The 6,508-nt window shown below is 42.1% G+C and overlaps 1 long non-coding RNA gene across 1 annotated transcript in view; it reads left to right on the top strand.

Moving 5' to 3' along the window:
* The window catches only part of LOC307021018, a 12,040-nt gene extending 10,883 nt beyond the window's left edge, over positions 1-1,157 (top strand). Inside the window, exon 3 of the long non-coding RNA XR_013803064.1 lies at positions 942-1,157. This is a non-coding gene — a long non-coding RNA (uncharacterized lncRNA). The remainder of the gene's footprint in view (positions 1-941) is intronic.
* The last annotated feature ends 5,351 nt before the right edge of the window (positions 1,158-6,508 follow it).

Below are 6,508 nucleotides of genomic sequence, written 5' to 3'. Positions count from 1 at the left end.
GCTATACATTCAGACATGAATCATCAATGCTACAGCTGTGATGTAGTTTGTTAATGCCTTTTTTTTGTCAATCAAGTTGTTTAGCTTTGATACACATCGTAAAAAAGAAATGTGAAGGTGGAGACATAAGTAAAGATTAAGGAGCCAAAGCCACAAGCTTTACCCATCTGTCTGAATTGCTTTGCGGAGATCATAAGTACGATGTGTTCTCTTTAAACCAATAAAACTAATGTTTCCTCCCTTTAAAGCTACCTTTCAGCACTTGGCACCAAATCATTTCTGCCTGCCTCTCCCTGTGCTTCACTGAAGTATGCTTTAAAAGGGATACAGCTTTTCTATTTTAAAGGCATTTCCACAGAATCAGACTTGTACATTTCTGGAAACATTGTGAATATCATTATCATTTAAAATGCTTTACATGTCAGTGGGTTTGAACAAAGCGTGCATGTGTTATGCACTGAAGGTTCTCTGGTAGCGTGAAGCAGATTTTAAATAAGCTTCTAATGTTATAATATCCATAAATATGTTGTAAATCGAAGAAAAGTTGGAGCAATACTTCCCGAGTGTTGAATTTCTTTCTTCCAGTGAAATCTATCATTTTATTTCTGTACGGATGTTACCTTTAAAGCAGTCTGTGTTTATCCCCCAATACTGAAGAGATCTCATTCCAGGAAAGGCCTGCCTCGTGCATTTATAAAACCGCTGACTTGGTATGTTTCCGAGCACACAGAGAGGTAGCAAAGTTTTTGAAAAATACTCCGTCTCTTCACTCCACGGAAACTAAATGTACAATCTGCTATACCTGCCTTAGAGCTACGGCTGGCTCCTCTGAGAGCAGGAGAAGAAGGGAAAGAAAGAGAAAAGAAGCAATTCTAGTCCTTAACAAGGGAAGTTGAGATCAACTTTTTACTGTGAGTGCTTTTGTTTATGTGTGTGTGCAGAAGTGCCGTGGATGGTTCCCCAGCAATGCTGTGGCAGTATTAGTGGGACTGTCGGAGCCAGACTGCATGGATGTGAACTGGATAAAGTGGCGCAGGAAGGAGCCTCACCTCGGGTTAGACTCAGGAGGACAGAGTGTGGCGGGGAGGTGACAGAGAACAACTGCTGCCACTGCCTCCAATTCACTGCCAGGATACAATCTCTCTGCGTGGCGGGGTTTCTAAGTGAGGTGTTCAGCCATGGGCACTCACACACACACACACACACACACACACACACACACACACACACACACACACACACACACACACACACACACACACACACATGCAATTAGAGGTACACACAAACATACGCCTGTAGACAGTGCGGGGCAGTATGGCTTACTTGGAAACGAGTGACATTGCATTTTGTAAGGAATTACAATTTGAGATTTGTTAAAGGTCCCACGTCATGGCCATTTCTACTGATCATAATTCCATTGTTGAGGTCTACTAGAATACATTTATACTGTGCAATTTTCCAAACTCACATTGGTTTCTCATACAGCATCTCTGTTTAGTATGTGTATTCACTCTCTGTCCTAAACGGCTTGTTGGAGCTCCTGCCCCTCCCCCCCCCCCCCCCCCTCCCTGTGAGCCCAGTGGCCTTCTGTGAGACAGCGAGACACAGTGAAACCCAGCCCGAACACACACACACACACACACACACACACACCCGCAGCCTGGCTGAGTGTGTGTATGTGCTCACACACACTCACAGCCTCGCCGCGTCCCGCCGTCTCAGGGCGGAGAAATCGGCGGAGCTGCAGCTGAGAAAAGATTGAGTGTGTGTGTCTGAGGAAGTCCGCGGATTGGTCCATTTGGATCAATTGGTCCATGGGGTTGTCGTTATGTCACTTGGTTCCCGCAAGAAAAAAATGAAAAAGAGAAATCTCCAACGAGGCGTTCTGGGGCAGTACAGACAGTTATTTTCTGTGTTAGAGTTTTACTCGCAACAGGGTGTACTTTGAGGGTTTGTGACTCTGCAGACCGGTTACATGCATAAAAAGCTTCATAACACACAAGGGGACGGGTAATAACCGGAAAAGCATGACATGGGCCCTTTAAAGGCAATGTTTATAGGATTTATTTAATAGCAAATTTGGCCCTGAAAATCTTAAAGAGGACATATTAAGCTCATTTTCAGGTTCATATCAGTATGTAGTGTATGTACTTTAAAGAGTCCTCTCCTGCTGATGTGCAGGTGTATATCAGTATGTAGTGTCTCTACTTTAAAGAGTCCCCTCCTGCTGATGTTCAGGTGTATATCAGTATGTAGTGTCTCTACTTTAAAGAGTCCTCTCCTGCTGATGTTCAGGTGTATATCAGTATGTAGTGTCTCTACTTTAAAGAGTCCTCTCCTGCTGATGTTCAGGTGTATATCAGTATGCAGTGTCTCTACTTTAAAGAGTCCTCTCCTGCTGATGTTCAGGTGTATATCAGTATGTAGTGTCTCTACTTTAAAGAGTCCTCTCCTGCTGATGTTCAGGTGTATATCAGTATGTAGTGTCTCTACTTTAAAGAGTCCTCTCCTGCTGATGTTCAGGTGTATATCAGTATGTAGTGTCTCTACTTTAAAGAGTCCTCTCCTGCTGATGTTCAGGTGTATATCGGTATGTGGTGTCTCTACTTTAAAGAGTCCTCTCCTGCTGATGTTCAGGTGTATATCAGTATGTAGTGTCTCTACTTTAAAGAGTCCTCTCCTGATGATGTTCAGGTGTATATCAGTATGTAGTGTCTCTACTTTAAAGAGTCCTCTCCTGCTGATGTTCAGGTGTATATCAGTATGTAGTGTCTCTACTTTAAAGAGTCCTCTCCTGCTGATGTTCAGGTGTATATCGGTATGTGGTGTCTCTACTTTAAAGAGTCCTCTCCTGCTGATGTTCAGGTGTATATCAGTATGTAGTGTCTCTACTTTAAAGAGTCCTCTCCTGCTGATGTTCAGGTGTATATCAGTATGTAGTGTCTCTACTTTAAAGAGTCCTCTCCTGATGATGTTCAGGTGTATATCAGTATTTAGTGTCTCTACTTTAAAGAGTCCTCTCCTGCTGATGTTCAGGTGTATATCAGTATGTAGTGTCTCTACTGGGACATGTCTCCCTGCTTTAATGTTCAGAAAGCTCTTTATTATTCTCATACTGTCTGTGCTGCAGCACCTCTTTTCACCCTCTGTCTGAAACCAGAGCCCAGTCTGCTCTGATTGGTTAGCTGGTCAACTCTGTTGTGATTGGTCAACTGTTTAGAGATGTCCCACCCCTTAGCCTATCACGTACAATATGTTTCAACGCTAGCCAATAGAAGCGTTACATAGTGATGTCACTATGTTATGGAAGTCCAATCAAGGCGTTTATTTTGTGTTATATTATAAGATTTGAGTCACAGAGATACTAAGCAGATATTTAGAGATACAAACCTGGTGAGCTTTGAGAACCCCGAAGGCTGTTTGCCAAAACAGAACTCCGTCCTCAAAGAGTCCTTGAGACATGTGTATACAAACCTATACCATCTTTTGCTTGGGAAAAATATATAAACCATATCAGTTTATACTAAAACAGGCGTAAATCAATGGTAAAAAAGTAGTACGTTCGGTTTGCACAAGTGGAGCAAGTTATTTTACCCTCCCATTTTGTAAATATTTAATAGACACAAACTGATGTTGATGTTAAGCTATCTGTTAATGGTTAATGTATAAATATATAGTTATCTATTCTACAAGTCATGAAATATAATGTGATTTAAAGGACTTCAAGTTTTTTTAAAGGCACTTTTGATCAAGTAGTAGTAATTAGTAATGCTTGTTTTTTTGCGTTTGAGTGATTTTTTCAGCAAGACATATTATTATAATAAGACATTATAAATATTTGATACAACTTTTCTAGTAACTTGTCCAACACTGCCGGTGGATACTCACACACACACTCACCCACACACACACAGAAGCACGGTATCTTTAACAGCAGGGCAAACTGCACCACTGGGACACACACAAAGAAGTCAAAACACGGGGCATCCAGCCTCCAGAACGCCTGCCTGCTGGGGAGCAGTTAGACAAAAGCAAAAAAATAACCCAGAGCCATTTTCTCCGGAACCTCCACTGTTATTATCCCAGCGTCTTCACGGAAATAAATGTCCGTTTCTGCGGGGGAGGACCATGCAGGTGGGATGGAGGAGCACCTCCCCCTTTGAAGCCTAAAAGGGCCCGCTACGGTAAATCACACACACACACACACACACACACACACGCGCACGCACGCACGCACGCACACACACACACACACACACACACGCACGCGCACACACACACACACACACACACACACACACACACACACACACACCAACATACTCAGAAATAGACTACCGGCAAGTGCTTCCACACACCTTCTTTCTCACCTCTTACAGTAAAAGAGTGCCGGCTATCTCCCAGCGGGGAATAATCAGCTTTCCGGCTTTTATCACCCCAACCGAGCTTATCCTTTTACAGATAGAATATGGCTCAGATACTCCTGACGTTTTTCTCACACTAAGATAAAGGCCTGTGCTATTTTAGTCTGTGGCCTGATATGAATGTATTGACTTACTTGGACAATTATTGTGCATATGGATTAGAGAGGACTGACCTTCCTCCCTGGCATGTTACCCTTTGCCATTTCTCCATCCTCCTCCCCTGGATCATTATTTCAATCCCTCACCTAGCAGCCCTTTCCTCCTCATCTGTCTTCTCTGCATGGAAACCCCCTCAGTTTCTCCTCCCATCTCTTTGTAATCCCACTGTCTGACCCTACACCTCTTCACCCATCGTCTTCTCCGTTCCACACGACTCTCGATGCCCCCCCCCTCTGTATCGCTTCCCTCTTTGCTGCCATCCTCATCTCATTTCACTAAATCTCGTCCCATCTTTCCATCTCGTCGTGTGTCCCCGCTGTGATCCGGGTGACATTTCAACAGTCACGCCTGTCACGCTACACAGAGGGGGGCCATCGAGAGGTGTCATTAATATGTGAGATACAAATGGAGGCTTCTTAATCTACAGCCCTTTGAGAACACAGCATTGCATGGCGAGTGTGTGTTTCATCGAGTATGCAAGGGGCAGAGAGAGAAGAAGAGGGAATGAAACAGCATCTAATTACATGACAGACCTAGCCCCTGGTGCTCTGTGATTGAATAGGCCACCCTTTCCTGATATTACTCCACAAAGCTCTCATAATATCCTCCCTTATCTTTCATGGCCGTCATATTCTCCTCCACGGCTTGTGAGTCCCTAGCAGTAGTGTGTGTGTGTGTGTTTTATTCTCTATTTGGAGTCTCCATTGGTATTGGTAATACAGTTTGATACTTCTATTAAGTGACCTAAAATTAGCAAATTAGGTAGATGGATAGATAGATAGGTAGATGGATATATTCTATATTCTGATAGTGTACAGAAGCACAACCAAACAAAGGAGGGTCGCATTTGTAAAATCTCTTGTTGTCACTTTTTCCATGTATTCGTGAAGCTTCACGGAAAAGGTGATCCTTTCCATAACATATATTTAATGAGTGTGTGTGTTTTCTATTCTCTATTTGGAGTCACACAGTATTGGTAATACATTTTGATTGACAGATCCTTCTATTAAGTGACCCAAAATTAGCAAATTAGCAAATTAGATAGATAGATAGATGGATAGATAGATAGATGGATGGATGGATGAATGGATGGATGGATGGATAGATGGATGGATGGATAGATGGATGGATGGATGGATGGATAGATGGATGGATGGATGGATGGATGGATGGATGGATGGATGGATGGATAGATGGATGGATGGATAGATGGATGGATGGATGGATGGATGGATGGATGGATGGATGGATGGATAGATGGATGGATGGATGGATGGATAGATAGATGGATAGATGGATAAATGGATAGATAGATAGATAGATAGATAGATAGATAGATGGATAGATAGATGGATGGATGGATGGATGGATGGATGGATAGATAGATGGATAAATGGATAGATAGATAGATAGATAGATAGATAGAAAGATAGATAGATAGATGGATGGATAGATGGATAAATGGATAAATGGATAGATAGATAGATAGATAGATAGATAGATAGATAGAAAGATAGATAGATAGATGGATGGATGGATAGATAGATAGATGGATGGATGGATGGATATATAGATAAATGGATATATAGATAGATAGATGGATAGATAGATAGATAGATAAGTGGATAGATAGATAGATAGATAGATAGATGGATAGATAGATAGATCGATATATTCTGATAGTGTACAGAAGCACAACCAAACAAAGGACGGTTGTCTTTGTAATATCACCTGTTGCCACTTTTACGTGTTTTCCTGAAGCTTCATGGAAAAGGTGATCTTTCCATAACATATATTTCACGAGTGTGTGTTTTTATGTGTGTTTTTGTCAGAATCAGAATCAGAATACCTTTATTAGCCCCACAGAGGGGACATTTACATTGTTACAGCCAAAGACAGCTTAATGTTACCTAAGAAGCATG

This window comes from Notothenia rossii (assembly GCF_949606895.1).
Source record: "Notothenia rossii genome assembly, chromosome: 10".
Lineage (NCBI taxonomy): Eukaryota > Metazoa > Chordata > Actinopteri > Perciformes > Nototheniidae > Notothenia > Notothenia rossii.
The sequence above is the reverse complement of the archived record's forward strand: the minus strand, read 5'-3'. Positions and strand labels throughout refer to the sequence as shown.